The sequence below is a fragment of the Balaenoptera musculus genome, chromosome 14 (genome assembly GCF_009873245.2).
Source record: "Balaenoptera musculus isolate JJ_BM4_2016_0621 chromosome 14, mBalMus1.pri.v3, whole genome shotgun sequence".
Classification (NCBI taxonomy): domain Eukaryota; kingdom Metazoa; phylum Chordata; class Mammalia; order Artiodactyla; family Balaenopteridae; genus Balaenoptera; species Balaenoptera musculus.
This window is the reverse complement of record NC_045798.1, coordinates 53270795-53295801: the sequence shown is the minus strand read 5'-3', so window position 1 is coordinate 53295801 and position 25007 is coordinate 53270795.

Genomic DNA, 25007 nt, shown 5'->3' with positions numbered 1-25007 from the left:
ATTTCACTGAATCTATAGATTACTATAGGTAGTATGGGCATCTTAACAATATATAAGATATACCTGTTAGAATGCCTATCATTTAAAAAAAGACAAGTGTTGGTGAGGCTTGAGAAATTGGAACCCTTGTACAGTGTTGGTGGGAATACAAAATGGTGCAGTCACTATGGAAAACAGTATAGAGGTTCCTCAAAAACTTAAAAATAGAACTACCATATGATCCAGCAATCCCATTTCTGAGACTTTATCCAAAATAATTGAAATCAGAATTTCAAGAAGATATTAACACTCTCGTGTTCATTGAAGCATTGTTTACCATAGCCAAGATGTGGAAACAACCTAAATGTTCATCAGCAGATGAATAAAGAAAATGTTGCATATACATACATACACAGTGGAATAGTAAGGCTGAACAGAGCCTTAAAAAAGAAGGAAATCCTGTAATATGTGACCATGTGGATGAACCTGAGGATATTGTGCTAAGTGAAATAAGCCAGTCACAGTAAGACAAATACTACATAATTCCACTCATATGAAATATCTAAAATAGTCAGACTTACAGATGCAAAAAATAGAATGGTGGTTTCCAGACGCTGGGGGTAGGGGAAATGGGGAGTTGCTAATCAATGCATATAAAATGTCAGTTAGGCAGTAAGTTCAAGATATATGATGTACAACATGGCACCTTTAGATTACAATACTGTATTTTATGCTTAAAAATCTGTTAGGAGGGTAGATCTCATGTGAAGTGTTCTTACAAAAAAAAAAAAAAGGAAAAGCTCAGAGAAGAATTGTATGGTGGTACGGAAGGAAAAGAAAAAGGAAGTTTTGAATTCAGAGAATTCAGAGGCAAGAAACCACAAGACCCTAGACCAGTGGTTCTCAAAGCGAAGAGTACCCAGATAAGCAAGGTTGGCATTCCCTGCAAACTTGTTAGAAATGCAGGTACTTGGGCACCTCCAGACCTACTGCATTGGAAACTCTATGAGTGTGCACAGGAATCTGTGTTTTAACAAGGTTATTCTGATGCATGCTGAATTTTGAGAACCACTGCCTTAGATTAAGGGGTAAGAAATAATAATGGTTTCCCTAAGAACTCATTTTAAAGTGCAACCCAGCCCAGGTGAAGAAAGAAAAACTCAATCACCAAGGAAAAAGCTATTTTACATGGTAAGGAAGGGAGAGGAATCTACCTTCAGGATAGTTGTACATTTTGCAGGGGGGAAAATGCATTACTATATACTGTCAAGACCAAACTTTTCACTGTTTGATCACACCTCATTTGCATTTTTAATAGTCCCCATTAGACAGCCTCTGAGCTAATTAGGCAGACGTCTATAATAGAAGACTTCTGTTTCCTGTTTTCAGAACTCAGAAACTAATGGCTGAAGCACTGCTAAAACAATTAAGTAATAAGAAAAATAATGTGTAAGATTGGCAAAAACATAGCTGCCATAAATCATTACAAATGACTCGCAGCTCAAATTGTTTAATTAGGGAAGAAAAGTAACCTATCGTATGTTTGGGATGGCAAGGGAAGACAAAGGGAGAGGGACCCTGGAACAGAGAGTTTATTGCCCTCTGCTAAGTGGAGATGGGGTGGAGGATTGTGATGCCAGGGATTCCAGTACCGACAGCATATTCCTCTGCCTTAAGTGATGTTCAGAGGCATCGCTTACTACATCTAAGATTAACAGTAAATGAAAACTACAGGTGGCGACCCAATCAAATCAGGACTACTAAAGACTCAGACTTATGTAAATGAAATGTGGGCTAACTACCAGTGGAAGAACCCTAACAACTGAGATGTTAGTTGAGGGCAAAGGAAATATGGAATGAATGGGTATTAAAATAAGGAAGCTATAAATATCACTTACAAACCCATCATCACTTTCAGAATTGAGGCCAATAACAGTGTACTTATTTCCTCCCTTGTTTTTTATGCATATGTTTGTGTATATTAATCAGTTTTCTACTCTCTCTTTCCCCTGTATTTTTATATAAGGAATGTTGGTAACGGTTAATGTAGGAACTTAGTCTTCAGGTTAATGAATATATAAATGAAATTGTGACTAGTTTAACATTACTCAAGTATAGACACAGAATGATTTCTTTTCTCTACTTTTTAGGAGAGGGTGAGCATATCTTCATTAGTATAAGTGTTAGTTGTAGTCTCTTAGGTGGAAGCAAGATGCTTGTGTTATCATTACATGAAAATGAAGAGGATGTATACGGATGCTGAGAAGTCAAAGAGGTGAACTCTTCCACCCAGTATTTCCTTTCCAGTTCCACATTTGGAGAGTTATTCCATGTTCATGGAAAGGAAGACAATATTTTCAAGATGTCAGTTCTTCCCAATGTGATCTATAGATACAATGCAATCCCAAACAAAATCCCACAAGTTATTTTACAGATATTGACAAACTGATTCTAAAGTCTATATGGAGAGGTGAAAGACCCATAATAGCATACACAGTATTGAAGAACAATGTTGAAGAAAGGACACTACCTGACTTCAAGACTTCTATAAAGCTACAGTAGTCAAGACAGTGGTTTTTTGGTGAAAGAACAAACAAATAGCTCAATGGAACAGAATGGAGAGGCCAGAAATGGACTGCCATAAATATAGTCAACTGATCTCGACAAAAGAGCAAAGGCAATACAATGGAGCAAAGGTAGTCTCTTCAACAAATGGTGCTAAACAACTGTACATCCGCATGCAAAAAAAAAACAAAAAACCTAGATACAGACCTAACATCCTTCACAAAATTAACTCAAAAGGGATCAAAGACCCAAATTTAAAATGTAAAACTATAAAACTTCTAGAATATAACATTGGAGAAGATCTAGATGACTTTAGGTATGGTGACGTCTTTTTGGATACAACACCAAAGACATGATCCATGAAGAAATAATTGATAAACTGGACTTCATTAAAATTAAAAACACATGCTCTGCCAAAGACACTATCAAAAGAATTCAAAGACAAGCCACAGGCTGGGAGAAAATATTTGTAAAAGATACATCTGATAAAGGACTGTTATTCAAAATATATGAAGAACACTTCAAACTCAACAATAAGAAAACAAATGACCCAGTTAAAAAATGGGTCAAAGATCTTAAAAAACACCTCACCAAAGAAGAGATACAGACAGCACATAGCATATGAAATAGCACATCATAGGTCATCAGGGAAATCCACATTAAAATGACAATGAGTTACCACTACACACCTGTTAGAATGCCCCTAATCCTGAATATTGACATTACCATGTGGAGCAATAAGAACTTTCATCCATTGCTGGTGGGAATGCAAAATGGCACAGCCATTTTGAAGGACAGTTTGACTTGGTGGTTTCTTACAAAACCAAACATACTCTTACCGTATGATCCAGCAATTGTCCTCCTTGGTCTTTATCCAAAGGAGTTGATCATTTTTGTCCACACAAAACCTGCACATGATGTTTACAGAAGCTTTATTCATAATTGCCAAAACTTGGAAATAACAGAGATGTCCTTCAGTAGATGAAGTGGTAAATATACTGTGGGACATCCAGACAGTGGAATATTACTTGGCACTAAAAAGAAATAAGCTATCAAGCCATGAAAAGACATGGAAGAAACTTACTTTATATTACAAAGTGAAAGCAGCCAACCTGAAAAGGCTACTCTCTATATGATTCCATCTATGTGACATTCTAGAAAAGACAAAACTATGAAGACAATAAAAGGATCAGTCGTTGCCAGGGGTAAGCAGGAGGAAAAGATGAATACACAGAGCACAGAGAATAAGGACAATGAAAATGTTCTGTATGATATTATAATGATGGATTTATATCATTATACATTTGTCCAAAACCATAGAATGTACAACGCCAAGAGTGAAACTAAGGTAAACTATGAACTTGAGTGTTATGATGTGTCAATATAGGTTCATCCTTGGTTAAATAAAAAACAATTACCATTCTGGTGAGTTGATGTTGGTAACGGAGGAAACTATGCATGTGTAGGGGCAGGGGGTATGTGAAAAAGCTCTGTACCCCCCACTAAATTTTATCATAAATAAAATTAGAAAAATGGAGAAGTTTGTCCAAACAAAATTAATACTTTAAAATGTATATCAGTTTCACTTACTTTAATCTATCATCTCATAGACACTTAATGCATCAGTAGGAAAACTATGGTTGTGGGCCAAATCTGACCCATTGCTTTTTTTTGTACATCTTGTGAGCTAGGCATGATTCTAACTACCCGGAAAAAAATTAAAGGAAAAATAACATTTTATGATACAGGAAAATTTTCCAAATTTTAGTGTTCATAAATACAATTTTTTTGGAACCCAGACGTACTCATTTTTTAAATATATTATGTATGGCTACTTTTACTTTGCAAAGGTACAGTTGAATAGTTGCAACAGTGACTGTATGACCTGCAAAGACTGGAATATTTACTACGTGACTCTTTACATAAAAAGTTTGCTGACTCCTTACTTAACATATTATCTTGCAATTCAGTTCCACCATTCAGTTCATAGCTCAAAATATACAAGACATTTTCAGATGCTTGTGCTTGACACCTAGTATGTCTACTCACTTGCTGGTTCCTCCTCTGTCTTGTTTTCACTTGTCTCTTCCTTCCCAGTTTTCCCCATTTCAGGGTTCTTACCATTTATTTAAATGGCTGATTCATAGACCTCTGTGGTTCATAGACCCACTTCCCCTTTTCTTCCCACTGAAAATTCCCTCTCTCTACTTTTTGTTTTGTTTTGTTTTGTTTTGAGAGGGTGATAAAATATTGAGTAGATACAAAAGAATGGTTATAAAATATCTATAGATTATAAAGAATGACAATAAAATAAATATTTATGTATCCTCCATCTAGGAAGAGAGGCAAAACATTATTATTTAAAAAGCTCCCTGGATATCCCTCACTCCTTTTATACTATTGATTCTCAAGGCTCACCTCCTCAGTGAAGCCCTCCCAAATAACTTAGGCCAACACTGAGGGTGCATGTAGCTTACCATCAGCACACATACTTTAGTGATGATTTGGATACTTAGAATTTAGAAATTAGGTTTAGAAACTCAAATATCAAATATATTTAAACCACCCTCGAAAATGTATGCAGTCCCATATATAACTTTTTGCCTGTAATATTCTGTATGCTAACTACATTCATCCATAATCTCGGGCTCTTTTTCAGTCAAGAGAGAAGGGAATTGCTATTGTCTTCTATGAAACTCATTTTCCACATTTACTGAATCTTTTTAGACACTTGGAAGACAGGTGTTCCCGATTTTAACATGCTACCATCAAACGGTGATTAAAACCTATGAAAGAAGGTAAAAGAAGAAATAGGTCAACCTCACAATTTTAAATAAGACCAAAGTGACTCTCTGCTAAACTGAGCTAGTGAAATGGTAATCTAAGTACTCCGTCCATCTTTCTTGCCCCCCCCCCCAATATCAATGGTTTATAAATGTGATGGTGCTTAAAGATCAAAGAGACTAGTGCAGAGGAAAAAGCCCTGGGTTAACATGTAGGGATATTAAGGTCTCGTTCTAATTCCATAGTGAAGGCTCTCTGAGACCCGTGAAAATAAGTAACTACTCTCTTGTCTTCAATTTCTTCATCTGTAATTTCTGGGGTGCCTTCATGTCTATCATCCTCTGAGTTCATGGGTCATGGTCAATATCAACAGATAACAAAGCCAAAGTTCCTGACTCCATGTTCATCCCCTCTTCTAAATCTCTGCTTAATCAAACATGGCCTTCTATTCTAACTGCTAACTTATTTAAGGAATTGATTCCTGACTTTCGATAGGCATTAGAATTTAGGCCTGGAAATCTAATATGGCCTCACCATGATCCAGCAGGTCTTCTGAAGTCCAGACATCGGGCAATGCTGAAGAAAAGGAGAAGAAAATGAGTCCTGTGACTCAACATGGCAATACCTCCATTTAACGAGGGGTTGAGGCTGACTTTGCTATTGCCAAGGAGGAATTGGCACCATTGGTACCAACCAACTTCTGTTGTTCATGTGGTCCAAGAAACCTGCTCAGGGAAAGTTGCCCACCTCTCCAACACAGTCCAAATACTGAGTTTGGTAAGAAGCAGGTCTCTACAAAGACCCTACTCTTTTGACCAAACACATTCTTCCTTTCCTCCCTCGTAGATATCCTTGGCTACCTCCAGGTCAATCATATCACAGTTCTACTTACACCTGCCATAATCCCAGGTTAGCATTTCTGTCATGAAAAATGAAGTATTACCTCTTCATGGGCTTTCCTCACTTCTATGAATTTATATCTGATATATCCTTGATGACTTTGCTCCAACAAAACTTTGATAAACTATTTCATTCTTCATGTTCTACAATGTAGCCCAAAATGTAGATTTTCTTATGTATCTTCAGAATACAATCACTCTCTCTCTCTCCTTTCTTCCTTCCTCTCTTCCTTCTTCCCTTCCTCCCTTCCTCCTTCTTCCTTCCCTCCATTTTTTCCTCTTTCCCTTCCTTCCTTCCTTTGTTCCTTCTTCTATTTCTTTTCTTCAATGCTAGGCCAACCCCCAATACCCTGAAATCTAATAAGGGACTATTGTAGGCCTGGAAATATGTGTTTTCTAAAGCTCCCTCAGTGATCCTGAGGACCAAGGCCATATGAGAAGCACTAGCCTAGAACACATGTGAGAACCTAGGAAGACACTAACATAGCCCCAATGGCCAAAATAAATTTATCAAAATGTTTAGTTATAATGTACCTTCTTATGGAAATGTGTTTTTTTACTCATTTACAGTTTGTGTACTCTTCATTTAAGCATATTATAAATAAGCATATTATAAATATGTAGCATTTCCCCATTTTCCACAGCAAATTTAAAACCACAGTGAAAAGCATATACAAGATTTGACCAAAGAGAGTTACGCCATTACACAAAGAAGTGGTAATTGATGACTCCCTCCAAAGGAGATACAAAGCAAAAATAAGAGCTTTAGGAAGGAGGTGCTTTGTCCTCCACAGGCCTCTGCCACCCTTTTCCTAGTCCTGCTGATAAAAGAGACTTAAGAGTTTGTTTTTGTTTTCTTCCATTTCCTGGTTCTAGACTTCTAGTTAAGTAATAAGCATTTTGTTTCCCCCGGCTCAATTTCCTTCCTCTATGGAGATTTAGATTCAGGAAAAAGAAGAAGAATATCCTACTTAGGCCACAAATCTAAATTTCTATCAGAAACTGATCTCTATCGGACCTGGCCATACAGCTGTTAAAACCTGGTACTCTGATGGTCACTGCTGTCTTTACACTTAGTAACTTTAGTCACCACATGGGTGGAGGAAGGGGTTCCTAGAGGTAATTTGCTGGGGCAGATTTCTGGTTATTATACCATCTAATGCCATTAAACCTTGTAGTGGCCATCTTCAAATATGGCTGCCAAAACTCCTCCATTTCCTGTGAAGCATGTCATTTCTCACACCAAAAAGTGGAGACTATATTCTTTCTCCTTAAACTTGTGATGGCGTTAGGAATTGCTTTGACTAACAGAATGTGACAGAAGTGTTGTTCTGAAACTCTTGAGCTCAGTGAGCTTAAGAGGATAGGCAGCTTCTCCTTCCTCACATTTAAGCCTTGCAACCATGCTATAAGGAAGTACAAGATGATAGGTCATCTTGGACTTCCCAGCCACAGCCAAGCTCTCACCTAAAAGAAGCTGCATGAGTGATCCCAGTCAGTATTACATGATGCTAAATAATTGCCCAGTTGAGCTCTGTTTGAATGCCTGACACACAGAATTAGGAAAAATAATAAATTGTATTTTTAAGTTTGGGGGTGGTTCATTATATAGCAATAGATAACTAGAACACTCTTCCTTACTCCCAACTAAAAGCTCATAGAATACAGCAGTTTAGATCCTGCTTAGGACAGGAAAAACAGTGAGACCCTGTCTGTGTTACAGCAGAGTGAACTAATTGATATTAATAATAATGATCTTAAGCCACTGATGACTTAAATGTTGCTTAAGGAAATAGAAATATCTACTTAAGCTTGCATGGTATATTTTAGAAATAATTCCACTTAAATGTGTTAAAATTTTGAAGATTAATACAACAACTTTAAGGATATGTATCAGGAATCTGGAACATTAGTTTAAGTGGGAAGCTTCATTCCTGAGGAAGTTAAAAATGATTTGTTGTTAGACAGAAGAATTACTCTTGCCTTGAGATCAAAAAACCTGAAAAAGCAGATGAGTGCAGGGCGTGCAAAGATAACTAAACTTCATGTGAAAGAGATCTCAAGAGTAAGGTTTGGAAGGTTAGATGTTGAGCCCTAGAAAAACTCCCCCCAAACAGTCTACTGTATGTTCTGACCTTGCCACTGAACAATGTTTTTAGAGTGGATTACCTGAAAGAGGAGGTCTGGATCCCAACCTCACCACCACCATTTATCTCCTGTAGGGTTTTGGCTGAATTCCTTAACCTCTCCTGAACCCTAGTTAAAGAAAAAATGTGAATCCCACTGATTCTCCTTGTCGGCACCCTCTAGAGATTTCTGTTTGAGTGAAGAACATCACCTTCTCCTTTTGGCACTGGAACTGCTGAGCCAGGATAACTTCTTGGGAGTGGTGAGTTCATCCATGCTTGCAGGGCTGACTGAGATCTTCTGATATATTAGTGTCCTAGGCCTGCTGTAATAAACTACCACAAACTGGGTGGTTTAAACAACAAAAATTTATTCTCTCTCAGTTGTGGAGGCCAGAATTATGAAATCAAGATGTCGCAGGCTTGGTCTTTTCTGAGGACTGGGAGGGAGAATCTGGTCCATGTTTCTCCTCTAGCTTCTGAAGGTTTATTGTCAATCTTCTTCAACATTCCTTGGCTTTTAGTTGTATCACCCTGAACTCTTTCATCTTCACATGACCTTCTTGTGTGCAAGTTTCTGTGTCCAAATTCCCCATTTTTATAAAGATACCAGTTATATTTGCTTAGGGCTCACCCTAAGAACCTCATTTTTAACTTGATTACTTCTGTTAAAACCGTATCTCCAAATAGGTCACACCTAAGGCAACAGGAGTCAGGACTTAAACATATATACATATACACAATTCAACCCATAACATTGGGTCAGTTAGGATATGCTATTCCAGCCTGTAGAAGCTCAGAGTCTGAGCAGTGTGATGCTTGAGCATACTTGGAAACAGTAAGCCCCACATATGCCTGTCCTGGTGTTTCCCAGAGATTGTCTCAGGCTTCTTATGCCATCAACCTGCAACATCTAGACAAAGAGTCCCAGCAGTTATGCTGACAGCCCTTGCCATCCTGAGCTTCTGCTGTGCCTCACTCCACCTGATGCCTCAAATCTTCCACAACCCTAATCCCATCACTCCCTCAACAGGCATCTCCTGCGTGCTGACTCCCCTGGCTCACTGCCCTAATCCTCTTCAAGATTTTTTCCACCTGGGTATTTTTCAATACCCAGAACACTGAACTTAAAGGGGTCTTTTATTTTTTTAAGTTTTTCTTTCCTAAGCAGGAGAAGACACCATATTTCAATGACAAATATGTCTATCCCTTGCTTAGGAATTTTAAAGGGAAAAAAAAAAAACAATTCTCACAAAGCAGACAGGAATAGCCACTTAATGATTCAGTGGTTGTCTTGGTGCACATGCCTCCCTCTCAGTTAATTCTTTTACACTAACAACTGCTCTGGGCACCATAAATTATATACCTGTTTTGACTAAGAGGAGTTGCGTGACAAGTGGTAGGGGTTATCAAAATCGAGTCAACATTACAAGGGCTGTCAGTGTGATAGACAGAAAGGCAAGGTGTAATCCTAATGTCTCTCTGATGAAATATATACAGAGGCTTAACCTAATCCCTGAAGGAATGACAGGGAAAATAAGGTGAAGGAACAATTAGCCTCTTTCCATATAATCCTGAACTTATTGGTTGGCTGCTTTCATTTCTTCCATTGCCTGACTCACCAAGTAGGAGCCAGGAAGTGACAGAAACCAGTGCTTTCTCAGCAGAGCCATCAGATACTTTCTGGTGGACAATCTACCTGTCTTTCACTGGATTTTTAAAAATATGTCATATCTACCCACACCCTTTCTTTTCTTTTAGAGAGTTGAAAAATCAGCACATTTGTCTCCATTTTTTTCTAAGTGGGAGAAAGTAGTTATTTGAAGAGAAGCATTATTTCTTTCTAATGTCATCCATAAGTTACTGAGTGCCCCCTTTGTGTTAGCCCCTTGTTATGTATTGTGGAAAATATGAGGGAAAGAAAGTAATATTCTTTGGCTTCTCAGAGTTCAGAGTCTAGTGTAGGGGAGAAAATAGATAAAACTCTACTTTAGTAAAAGAAAGTCTAAATATTGCTGCTATTTTTCATATGTGATCAAATGACCTCTTCCCTTTTAATAGTAATGTTTTTGGCGTTTATTCAGCTCTAGGTATGGATGTGTACTAGGCATTCATCTCTCTGGAGTCTTTCATTTAGCATCCTTTGTAAACAATGGGATATAGTTAAAAGTATACTGGTCAGGGTTCATAATAGCATCTGCAGTACTATTTAAGGGCTGAGACCAGGAATAAGTAAGTATATGGCTTGAGTCATACTGTTATGTTGCAGTGAGATTATGTGCCCACAACGGGAAGTTGGCTAAAAGTCAATGATACTGAAGATGGTAAAAGCTTATGACCAGGTTGAGAGAGTCACTTGGTAGTTTTTAGAAAAAAATGTTTCCTTTCTGCAATGGCAGTGATGTTCACAGTGCTCAAATGTACTAGCGACTCTTCCTAACCAACTTCTCCATATAACTCTGCTATCTTTGCTCACATATGCCATCTCCCCGAACCAACTTCAATTAAATTTAACTTAATAAAGATTGATAGTAATTATTATTACTGTAAAAACGAATCTTTTATTTTCCCATAGTGATTTTATTTTATTTTTTTCTAAACCAGTTTCACACACATTAACTAATTTAATCTTTACCATCTGCATGTGCCCAGCCAGGTGTGAGGCACTGTGAGAATGCAAGAAGCAAAGCTTTGCACACCTCCTGATTTGTTGGGGAGCTCCCTCTCATTGCTTTCCCAAGTCATTGTGATCAAATTCATCAGGCCTGAAGCCATCTGACACAGTCACCAGAGAGGAGATCTGGCTTCTTTCTGGGAGGAGAACATGGAAATCTGTTGCTCTGTCCAGCCTGACCCTATTGTCATCACTCCATCACAGTCAACAATTGACCCAGTTCCCAGGCTGCTCCCAGCCTCTGGGATTATGGAGCTGATATTCCTCCTTTCTAGATGATCTCCATCTTTTTGTTTCCAATTCTCACCTCATCCTGGTCTGCTATCTGCACTTTCCCAGAATGTCTCCAGATTCCTTTGCATTGTCTTTTGGCTCTCAGCTGGGTTTGCAACTCCTCCCAATTTAGCAACATCTGAAAATTTAATTAGCAGGAGGTTGTTTCCCTCTTCCACATAATTAATGAAGATGTTAAAATAAAACTGGATTAAGAATTTATTACACTATAATTTGCAAATCATTGCCACAGTTACTAGATAAGCTCTAACAAGGCAGGAGGGAGCAACTTGATAGAGCCAAGGGTATCTAAGCCATTGTGGTCTTTAACTCAAAGCCAAAGGCAGTATGGTACAAGGGGAAGAGTTTAGGTTGAGAGTCAAGAACCAGGATACTCACTGGGAATCTGGTGTTAACTGGGAGAAACTGCCACATTGTATTCCATCCCTAACCCCCAAGGTACAGGCAGAAGGACAAGAGAATTTCTGCTCAAATGACCAAGGAGTCAAGGAGACTCTCATGTGAAGATGGAATCCAGGCAGTGATCCATTCAAAAGGGAGAAAATGAGGAATGGAGATGGAAACATGAATCTCTTATTGAATATTATAATACTAGTAAGAACAAGCCTTTCTTAAAGAGTGAACTAATAGTATTAGGTCAAATAATAAGACCCCAGGAAGTGCCTACTCCTAAATACCTATTCTTGGCTAATGAAAACAATCAACTCTAGACAAAAATTGTCAGTCATAAAAGGAGAGTTTCTAACATTTAAAAGTAATAGACAGTGAGAAAAATTCTATACCTAATTTTATCTCAGACCATTCACAACAAATCCCATCTTTGTTTTTACCTTATGCTGTCCTTCGTCTCCTTCAGCTTGGCTCTTCTTGGGCTACTCAATCCCATGTCTTTCCAGCAGTAACCAAGCAAGGCTCCTCATCTGCTCCAGCATTCAGGTCAATTCCACACATGGCCCCTGTGATGTTCCTGGCCCAGGCAGCTCTATCTTCCATCTTGGAGCTGCCATCTCCTCTCTGCTGGCCATGCCCACGCAGCAGAGAGCAAAGCTAGGAACAAAATTAAGTGCATTTATGAAGGACAGGCACAAAATAGATTTTTGAAGGAGTTATTAGTGTATTTAGAACAATCTTAGCTTCACAGAGCAAATATTAAAGAGTTACTGCTATGGTATGAATGTTTGTGTCCCTTCAAAATTCATATGTTGGAAACCTAACCCCCAAGGTGATGGTATTAGGAGGTGATTAGAGGGCTGGCAGAACTACCATCTGAGGATCCAAGGAAAAGTCTTCCACCCAGAAGAGAGCTCTCACCCAACCATGCTGGCACCCTTATCTTGGACTTCCAGCCTCCAGAACTGTGAAAAATAAGTTTCTGTTGTTTATAAGTTACCCAGTCTCTGGTTTTGTTATGGCAGCCCAAACAGACTAGTAGGTAGTCATTCTTGTGGACTTTTTTTAGAAACTAAATATTAAAGAATATAATTCATGAGTCTGGTTTTATTCCAAAGTCCTTTTGTTATGTCCAACATATAGTGATGTAAATTAGAATTGGCAACTCATGCAAGATTTGAATGCTTTGTTGGCCCAATATTGCAAATTTCAGATGAAGTTTGGTATCAGATACATTAATTTCTATGTTTGAGCCTTTTATAGTTCTTTACATCAATGTATTGGAAAGGCAAAGCCTATTTAAAAAAAAAAAAAAAAGAAAGAAAGAAAGAAAGAAAGAAAAGAAAATACAAAGTAGTGACTCACTCAAGGGAATACCTTGAAACTGGTATAATTTATAAAACAAAATACCCTTAATATGACAGCAGTCAATTTAGCCTGACATAAAAGAGGGTCTGTGTTTTCTTTCATTTATATTTTTATGATATGTAATGTCTTTATAATTTCACCACTCCGCATCAAAGCCGCCAACTGCTGAGTGCCTAAATAAGTAGCATGTGAAGAAAATGAATGAATTGCTAAATGTCCCATTACGTCCACAGAGAATATCCTTCTATTTGGAGTCAGGAATCTTAAATTGAGATGACAAATGAATGGTTTTCACTCCAGTGGAGGGAGAGTTTTGGCAACTTTATTACATTCAGCATTTGAACAGAATAAGGGGGGAATAGAGAGAGAAATGAAGTTTTAAAAAATAATAAGTATTGTTGGTATCTGAGCTCTGGCTCTAAATGTCAGTTCCTCTGTGAGACAGAGTGATGGGGACAGTAGGGGGCATAGCACATGCATAAAACTCCAGGGAGATGGAGAGGAGAGCCTGTCACCGGTGTGATTTCTCTAGCACAAAGAAGCTATTTGGAGAATCTTAACAAGTTCCAACGTGTTTGGCCCAACACATTAGAACTGACATCAAAAATTGAAAAGCAAAGAATGTGTGGAGCTGGTTAAAGGAAATCACAATAATCAGCAGCTCTATAGGGCACTTAACCATAGACACCCAGGGAGGCCCAAGGCAAAGGATAAGAAATAGCAGGAGGCTGGTGACTGCAGCATCACCCAGGAGTTCATTGACTTTAAAAATCTACCCAACCTTGCAGAGGAAAATAGGATGAGCCCTATAGAGAATACTGTACAACTACTGATCTGTGTGTACTGTCTGCACACTAGTTGAAAAGGAATCCTTTAGTAAAAGTCCACTTTCACAGGCCCTCATTCATTCATTCTTAAATTCTCGATATTTAAAACTTGTTTTTCATGTTCCAGATCCCATCCCATCTGTCTCATCTCCCTTTCTCTCACCATCTGCAAACTCCCATATAAACTTCCACTCAGCATGGCGCTTTGTGCCACACTTGATGATGGAGGAGGAATGGGCACACTAGAGCCGTAGTGGCCTCCAAATCAGGAAGCAGGGCGTCCACAGGGGAAGGCATTTAACTTACTGGTCTTTAATTAAACAACTGACTAAGAGCACACAACCAAAATATGCCAGATGTACTTTACTTTGAGCGTTGTAATCCCAGTACAGGTGATCAATTAGCCATCAAGTTAATTATTTACTCCCTTAATGAGGTTGACTTGAAAATTTTTGACTATGGGGGAATATATGTGTGATGTACATGCAGTCAGAGCATGATGGGAAGATGGTTGCCTTCCTCTCTGTACCTGTTAGGTTCTATATTTTAGACAAAATAGTTCATAGCCAGATGGGGAAAATAAAACCTAAGAAATTCTAAGGTTCATCTTCTATGTAAATAGAGAGTAGTATTTTACTCCGTTAACTGGGAAAATATTCACTGCATGTGACAAATATGGTTTTAAACTTGTAACATAATGTAAATCAGAACATAAACTTTGGAACTTGAAAACTCTTCTTTTAAGACAAAATAATCAACAGACTGTTCCTCTCTGGCCTCAGTTTTCTAACTATAGGAACAAATGGGTTGGATTACATAATTTCTAAATTCCCATACAGTCTAATATTGTGTGGTCTTTAACAATACAAATAGTAATGCCACAACTACATAATAATGTCACATTGGCAGCAACAATCTTATCAAGAACCATTTGCTAAACACTTTCAAAGCACCAGACAATATGCTAAGTGGCTTATGGACTTTACCCCATTTAATCCTTGCAATAACTTTATGAAGGAAGAATGAGTATTCCCATTTTTATAGATGAAGACAAAAAAAGTTTCCCAGTATTATAATTTTGGGATGCCAGGATTGGACTTCTAACTTACATTGAACCCCAAATCCTGTGTTCTTAATTTAAAAACATGTTATCTGGCATTTTAAGTTTCCTTATCATGGTGGGAGGAGAAGATAGGCTACAACAGACTGAGAAGTAGAAATGTTTTCACTATGTATTTACAATATTATTGAAGAGAAAAGACTCACATGGGGAGGAAATAACTGTACAGTTTGGTATGTGTGTAAGTGCCAGGCTGAACAGATCAGTCAATAAGAACTACAGAATTTAAAGAAGGGACAATCATTATTAGTTAGATACTAGCAAGAAGCCTAGTTGAAAAGGTCTTTGTGTCATTAGGCTTTCAAAGGAGAGGCTACAAGGCAGACAGAAAGACTGGGAAAGATATTTCTGGTGGGGAAAAGCGCATTAGCAAAAGCAAACACTGGAAGTATTGTAGCATGAATGAGACACAACAAAGAAACAAGTTGACTTTATCCAGTTTAGAGGAAACTCACAAAGCTGATATTTTGCAAAAAAATAAAATAAAAAATAAGTTAGTATATATTTTTTGAAATGGAGAAGAATTCAGAGACAACAAATTCATTGTGAGTTATGATTAATTCATTTACTTTTGCAAAATGTGATCAGCACTTCTGGACCTACAATATTATGTTGGATTGGTCCTTTCAAAGGTATAATTGACAGACCACATGCACTAGGATCAACCAGGGCCTCTTGTTAAAAATGCAGATTGACTGGTTCTCACTACAGACCCACTGAATCAGAATCTTTGCAAAATGAGCCCAGGAATTTGGATGTCCAAATGCTTTTCAAAATATTAAGATACTTCACTGAGGTATAACTTTCATAAAATAAAATGCACAGATCTTAAGTATTTATTTTGATAAATTTTGACAAAAATATGCACCCATGTAGCCTTTGTACCAGTCAAGAATACACAACATTTCTAGCACCCTAGAAAGTTACCTGTGCCCCTTTGCAATCAATCCCTCACTGCTCCAGGTAACCACTGATCTGATTTCCAATCTCCCTAGGCTACTTTTGATTGTTCTAGAACTTCATATAAATGGGGTCACACAGGATGTACTTTTTTGCATGGACTTTTCCCTTTCAACGTCAAGTCTATGAGAGCCATCTTGTTGTGGGCATCTGCAGTTTGTTCATTTTTGATGCTGAGTAGTATCCCAATATATGAAAATACTATAATTTGTTTATCCATAGTCTTACTGATAGACATTTGAGTGGTTTCTAATTTTTGGCTGTTGTGAATAAAACCATTGTGAATATAATTATATGTCATTTCATGAACAAATGTTTTTATTCCTCTTGGATAAATAATTAGGATAGATTCACTGAGTCATAGAGTAGGTGTATATTTAGCTTTAAAATAAAAATGACCAATCAGTTTTTTCAAGTGATTGTACCATTTGATATTCCCACCACCTATGTATGAAAGTTCTGGTTCCTCCATATTTCACTTGATATTTTCAAGCTTTATTGTTTCATCCACTCAAGGTCAATCTATATTTTTATGGTTAGTGCTTTTTGTGTCACAAGGTTCAAAGATTTTCAGTACCTTCATTATAATAATTCCTAACTTTCTGGTAAGTTCTTCTTTGACTCATGGGTTATTTAAAGATGTCCTCTTTAATTTCAAATATTTAGGAAGGTTTCTGTATATCATAATATCATTGATTTTCAATTTAATTCCATTGCAGTCAGAATAAATATTTTGTAAGACTTCAATTTCTTGAAATTTATGAGATGCATTTTATGGATCGATATATGATCTAGCTTTATAAATGTTCCATGTGCACTTGAAAATAATGTGTATTCCACAGTTGTTGGGTACGGTATTCTGTTAATGTCAATTAGGTCAAGTTGGTTGATAATGTTTAGATTCTCTATATCCTAAATGAATTTTTGCTTATTCACTCTATTGACTACTGAGAAGTATTAACAATTCATCTATGATTGCATGATTTATATATGTATATATACCATTCAACCTGCTTACATTTAAATGATGTCTTATAGACAGTATATATATATTTTCCAGTTGATAATTTCTGCATTTTAATTTGAGTGTTTAGTCTATTTTCATTAATGTAATTATTTATATGTTTAGATTTAAATCTATCACCTTGCTATTTATTTTCTATTCACTTCTCTGTTTTGTTTTGGTTTTCTATTTTCTATTTTGGAAGGTTATTTGAATAGTTTTAGTATTCTATTTTATTTAGTATCCTATTTTATTTCCTCTACTGGCTTTCTAGCTATACTCCTTTTTATTATTACTTTTCCTTGTTGCTCTAGGAATTACAATATGTATCCTTAATTTATCAGAGTATCCTTAGAATTAATGTTTTACCAGTTCACACAACACACTTCCAACTTCACAAATGTAAGAACATCAAATCAGTTCACTTTTATTACTCCACCAATTGTAGTAATATTATTGTCACATATTTTATTTCTACATATGTTTTTACTCCACCTTACAATAATGTCATTTTTGCTTTAAAGAGTTTATTTACCTTTTTAAAGATGCAGATGTAGAGAATGGACTTGAGGACACAGGGAGGGGGAAGAGTAAGCTCGGATGAAGTGAGAGAGTGGCACTGGCATATATACACTACCAAATGTAAAATAGATAGCTAGTGGGAAGCAGCTGCATAGCACAGGGAGATTAGCTCTGTGTTTTGTGTCCCCCTAGCGAGGTGGGATAGGGAGGCTGGGAGGGAGACGCAAGAGGGAGGGGATATGGAGATATATGTATACATATAGTTGATACACTTTGTTATACAGCAGAAACTAACACACTATTGTAAAGCAATTATACTTCAATAAATATGTTTTTTAAAAAGAGTTTACCTTTTAAAGAAATTAACTGAAGAAACTTTTAAAGTTAGTCTTTTATATTAACTTGCATATTTATCCTTTTTAGTGCTTTTCATTCCTTTTGTAAAAGCAAATTACCATCTGACATCATTTCCTGTCAACTTGATGAATTTCCCTTAAAACTTCTTAGTGTGCAGGTCTGCTAGCAACAAATTTTCTCAGCTTTCATTTGTCTGTAAATGTGTATTTCACTCTCATTTTTAAGGATACTTTCACCGCATGTAGATTCTGGTTTAGTGAATTTTTTGTTTTGTTTTTTTTCTTTCAGATCTTTAAAGATGATCATTGCATTGTCTTCTGGCCTTCATTGTTTCTCACAAAAAATCAACCATCATTCATATTCCACTGCATATAATGTATTTTTTTTCCCAACAATTTTAAATATGTTCTCTTTATCTCTCTGTCTTTGGTTTTCAGCAATTTGACTATGATGTGCCTAAGTTTTGTATTCTTTGTATTTACTCTCCTGCAGCTTTTTATTACAAATGTAGATGACCAATTCCCACTTCAGACCCATTGTATCACATTTTCTAGTAATGTAACAAGGATCTAAATTTCTAAACAATCCTTAAATTATTTTTATGGACACTGAAGATTAGAGAATCACTAAACTACAGTAATAAAACTAATTGCTATCCTGAAGAAATTTAAGATATTTTATAGAGCTTAGATATATACTCAAAACGTATATTATTAAGATATAAAAATATGCCATATCAGTAGAGATGACTTGTTATGGAAATTCAGGAAAAAAAAAAGAAAATTAAATGATAAGAAACAGAAGCTTTTGGGAAGACATAGCCTTTAAGTAGAAATTAAAAGGTGAGTGACATTTTTATTTGGAAAGTTGGATGAGAATGTCCCCAGTTTAAGTGGGCACCTTTAAACACTATCAGGAAAAATAACTTTACCACTCCAGCACTAATTTTGAAACCTCTGTTGCTGACAGAAAATAACTATCAGGAAAAATAATTTTAAACACTATCAGGAAAAATAATTTTACAACCCCAACACTAATTTTGAAACCTCTATTGCTGACAGAAAATAAGGGTGAGAGGCCAAGGTCAGGGAATATTTCTAACAGACTTAAATAGAAGGTCTCTGATATTTCAATATTTAATATAGAGCTGTACCCACACACACAACATGTGATAATCCCACACTGAGGAGAAAAAAGAGACCTGGAATGTTTTCCAGCCCATTAACAAAGTGCAATAGCTTCTTATTTTTTTAACGTAACATAACCTGGATGTCAGGTTGCATTAAGATGCCTTGGGTTACGATGACATAAATAGTTCAACATAATGAAACATGACACTGAGAAATATGGGCATCGATCTGTGGCACTAATTTAAAGACTCACTGGGTTTTGCCTTGATCTGTTTTTATGTCCTCAACCAAGAAATGACACATGGATAATGGGTATTGTCTGCTTTGTTGTTCCCTGGACAGGGCCCATAGAAGAGTTTTTCCATTATTGACACATCGTTGGTATTGACAAGAGGGTTATCATATTCTCTTTCTCATGGACTCTTGTCAAATGGTCATAACTTAGGCAGACAAGAACAGAATCATTCTAAAGGCAGTTTTCAGGAAAATGGATTCCAACTGCATCTTCCTCACACTTTCAGTCTGCATTATAGAGCTGAAATTTAATCTTAATTTATTCACATAATCAATAAACTATAGTACTAGGCTAGGGGCTAGGGATACAAAGATGACTAAGATCTGACTTCATAGTCTTGTCCAGCATTTATTAAAATATATTTTTCAGAGTTCTTCCTTGATGTAGCCATAAAATCTCTGTGTTTTGGAAATACAGATAAACATATAGAAGAGATTTGGGGGCAAAACTGGAGATTGAACTGATTCAGAAATGCCTGCCTCCCACCCATGCTGGAGCAGTGTGGTCACAGGTCTCAGCTCTGTGAGAACTGGAATTGAGCTGCCTGTAAAACCTGGGAGTTGTCAAGCATTCTCCTATCCATTAAACAGAGACTAGAAGATTCCACCCATCAGCCTGGGGAAATAACAAGGAATCTTTTTATTTCCCTGATGCTATGGGTATGATCACTCAAAATATTTTGGATACTGAAGCCTGCTTCAAATGTAGCTGTGAGTTCCAAATTTATTCATGTGGAATAGAGACCCAAATTGGGAATAAACATAAAGTTGGCCTATAACTTGTGAAGCCTCAAAAGTGGCAAAAGAATACTCTGTTGTTAAAGGATTTTTCCAAGGTACAGAAACTGCTGGACTCCAACAGAAAATAAATTATGCTGATTGTAGATAATAATAATAATAATAAATTACAAGCCATTTTAAGAAACAAATCTCCATGAGAGAGAATGAACACACATAATCACACCAATAACAAAAAAGGAGAGATTGCTTAAAACTCTTTTAAAAGATTTAAAAATAAGAATATTAAAATGGCTTTATAAATCCAATTTAACGTTTTCTTAATGTTAGTGCTTTCTGTGTCATGTTTAACAAATTTTTGTCTATTCCAAGGTTATAAATATATTTTCCTATGTTTTCTTCTAGAAACATTGTTTTAATTTTAATATTAGTCATAGAGTAGAAGATATTTTTAATACATATACTGACAAAAATTCCTATCCAGAATATATTAAGAATACCTATAAATCAATAAAAGAAAGACAGACAATCCAATAAAATAGTAGGCAAAAAACTTGAACAGGAACTTCACCAAAAAGGATATCAAACTGACGAATGGATATTTGAAAAAATGTTCACCATCATTAGTTACAACCTAAATGAAAATTTAAAACACTATGAGATACCACTGCACACCCAGCAGAATGTCTAAAATTATAAAGGCTGTTAATACCAAGGATTGGCAAGGATGTGAAGCAACTAGAATTTTTATACAATGATGAGTTTGATTGCATATTGTTATGCCCACTTCAGAAAATAATTTTGCAGAAATGATTAAAGCTAAACACATGTATAACTTATGACCAGCAATTCAATATATAGGTATATAACTAAATGTAATATACTTATGTCTACCTAAGACATACAGTTATAAAAGCTGTTGACATAAAGGGAAGCTCAGTGAAAGGTTTATGGGAACTTTACTATTTTTGCAACATTTCTATAATTCTAAAATTACCTAAAATTAAACAAAATTAACTGTTTTAAAAATACCAGACAGAAGTAATATAAACTTAAGATTCCATTTGTATGGAATTCAACAAGAGTAATCAATGGCTATAGAGAATCCTTTAGGGGAACATTGATTCAGAAGGGACTAAAGGAGCCTTCTCTGGTACTGGAAATGTTTTATACCTTTTTCTAGGTGGTGTTTATATAATATTTGTATAAAGAAAATGAAAAGAAAGAAACAGGGCTGAAAACTTAAACTTGACACAAATAGAATTCATTTATTTGTAAAGATATAATGAATGTAAAGATGTAATGAGATAGGAATTATGAAAAAAATTGTAAGACAGATGAAACACAGAGTAAAAAATTCTATATATATCTTCTAGGGGTTCAGAAGGGGAACAGTAGTACTCCAAGATATAATGTCTGGGACAGATACTTAATTTAATAAAAGATGTCTTTCAATTCAAAGACCACACTGAGTTTTAAATAGAGTAAATTAAATCTACACCTAGTTCCAGTGTGATGAAAGGACAAAGTATCGGAGGAAAAAAATCTTAAAAATTACCAGAATTAAAACCCTCACTATTAGAGTGGGAATTTACAGATTAGCAAGGGTGGCTAGCATAATCCATGTAGCAATGGATTCGAGTTGGGGATATCAGTATGAGCTCATCTTTAACTTAATTTAGATACAGATGATTACATATAGAAATATCTGTTGATATGTGTATATACAAAGGTTAATATTCACACATATCTTTCTTTGCTGTCAGCTTAGAGAGCCTAAGAGAAAAAAACATTCTAATAGTAACAAGCAAATCTGGTGCCCAAATCTTGGTCTTTAATACCATCTCTAATAAAAGGAACAAGGAAGGGTCTTGGAGAAATGGCTGATTCTAGGATTGGAGCAAGAGGTATAAGGGTGAGCACTAAACATTTTATAGTACTGGAAAGTAAGGAGAAGAAAGCCAAAATCCCACAATGTTGGGCTTATGCCAAAGGAGCACAGAAGCCCACTGGCCAAAGCTGGAATATATAGAGCAACAAAATAAATAGAGTAGTGTTGAATTATAATTCAAAGCATAAAATAAATATCCATGAGTCCATACTGATAAAAATGGTTGAATAAACTAATATATGGGGAGAAGAGTCACATTTCCAGTACAGAAGAATTCCAAGTAATTTATGTAGATGGTTCACCTTCCAGGAAGGGAAGCATAACTCCCCACTCTTAAGATGTGGGCTGCACATAATGGCTTCTTTCCAAATAATAAGTCTGGAAAGGAGGAAAGAGTGACTTTACAGTGGAGAAATCTGACAAACACTACCTCAACCAGGTGATCAAGGTCAACATCAACAGTCATAAATCAGAGTCAGAATACATAGCCCTGATATGATGTGATGAAAATAGTACTTTACCTCTGTGGTTTCCCTCCCCGAAACCCATATTACCAGTTTTATCATGAGGAAAATATCAGACAATTTCTAGTAATGGGGCATCCTATACAATGTCTGATCAGTACTCCTCAAAGTTGTCAAGGTCATCAAATACAAGGGACGTCTGAGAATCTGCCTGTCAAGGAAACATAATGACTAAATGTAATGTATTATCCTGAACGGGATCTTGGAAAAGAAAATGAACATTAGGTAAAAACTACAATAATCTGAACAGACAATGGACTTTAGTTAATGGTAATGTGTTGATATGGGTTCATTAATTGTAACAAATGTGTCAAACTAATGTAAGATATTAATAAAAAGGAGATGTGGGTGTAAGGTTATGGGAACTCCCTGTACTATATTCTCAATTTTTCTGTAAATCTAGAACTTTTCTAAAAAATAAAATATATTTTAAAAATACCACCTATAGAGGAATCCCAGTTGGAATGACAGCAAAGTTGACAATAATAGCTATTAGTGGTGATAGAAGATTGATTAACTCAAAGGGATTGATCAAATAAATATATTGAAGGTAATGGATACAGAGTTTCCCACTTTTAGGGAAGACAACTATAAATATATAGAAAAAGCATAAATAAGAATGAAGTCTATGGTATTGGATTAGAATTGGATATAGCAGTATAAATTCACGGTTTTAGAAATAGGTAAATGACATCAATAAGGAGAGAGAGAGAGATATCTAAATGTATGTGTTTACTCACCCACTTCCCCTCCACACATACACATATTCTTTAGCTTGATCCACTTAGAGGGCCTGAGATAAGTGACATCCCAATAAGAATGAGCACACCTGTAATCCAGATCTGGTTTTCTAAATGCTGCTGCCCACTAAAATAAACCAATGTTCCTTGAAGAAACTGCTGATTCCAAGGCTTGGACAGTATAAGATGAAATTGAAACACCTTGTGACTGAAAGCAGGAATATGCTCAAAGAATGATGGGGATGTGTCAAAAGAACAGAGTCATATTTCTAAGGTTCTTCCACTGACTTTGTCCAGGATAATTTCAGCATCAAAATAAGTAATGATAGTATCTGATCATAATCCATTGAATAAACTTAAGAAGGCATGAATATAAAAATATGAATGAATTCATTGGAAGTTCATTGATTAATGAGTATTTTCAGTCTACATGAAATTCTTAATAATTTTAAAGAGAAAAAGAATAACTTTTTATCATGGAGAAGTCAGACAGACACCAGGCTTTGTCAAGTGATTAAAGTAAATATTACCAGTAATGAGACAAATCAAAATGGTGCCACTTGTTATGAAGCAATGAGCAGAACACCACATTTCTCTGTGACTTTTCTGCCAAAGATATAAAATCCAGATCTAATCACGAGGAACATCAGGCGAACCCAAATTGAAGGACATTCTTCAAAATAACTGGCCAGTAGTCTTCAAAAGTGTCAAGATAATGAATGTCAAGGAAATAATTGAGGAACTTAGTTTGGAAGAAGCTAAATAGACAGGACTGCTAAATGCAACAAGTGACTCTGAACTAAATCCTTTTGCTATCAGTGATATTATAAGGATCCTTGCAGAAAAGTGAAAGGTTATGAAGATTAGATGAAATAATGTACCAATGTTATTTTTCTGACTTTGATGGTTGTATTATGTAGGAAAATGTCCTTTTTTTTTTTGAAGAAATGAATTCTGAAGCATTTAGGAGTGATGGAACATCCCACCAGCGACTCACGAAGAAATGGTTCAAAGAATAAAAAGTTATTTGTATTGCTAATGAAGGTTTTTTAAGTTTCTTTTAGAATAAAGATTTTAAAAAAATAAGTGAGAGCATCTCTGAGAGGCTGCAACCTGTCCCTTTGAACCTACTGCCCGACACTGCACAGACCTACCCTCAAACCAGCTATAACCAGTATCAGCATGATGCCCAGCAGTAAAACCAGTATTATCAGAACCAGAGCCAGTGACCCCCATACTGCGGGAGTACTCTGGGCACTCACCAGGTGACACAAGTACAAAGTAACCAGTGTACCCCAGAGGCCCCGGCACCCCCGCAGGCATCTTCCACCCACACCGGTCCTGTGGTGCTGAAGGACCATCCCAGGGCTGTTTCCTTGCCCAGCCTCCCTCCAGCCCACTGCCTCCTTTCTGAGGGGCTTCTCCCTTCCACGCAGAGTCAGGCATTTTTCTCTGGATTCAAACTGGCAACAGTGGCTTTTTATTTTCTGTTTGCCCCCACCCCTCTTCCTCTCTACTTCCTTTTTGGCTCAGGAATCCTTCCCTCTCCCTTGGTCCTACGTGGCTGAGGGGAGGGCCCCATCCTGTTCATTCATCCCAGCCCTCCTCCAGCCCCTCAGCTCCTCAGATCTCATGCAGTTGGTTGGAAATTCTTCCAAGAGCTGTTTTACTGTCTGCTTTTCAGGATTAAAATAATAATAATGAACTTTTTTTTAAAAAAACCCACAAGTTTAAAAATCAAACCACAGAGCGAGGAGGCAATGACATATTTTTTGATAATTACGTTTTTTGTTAATTTTTATAACTCATCCATTTTTACTGT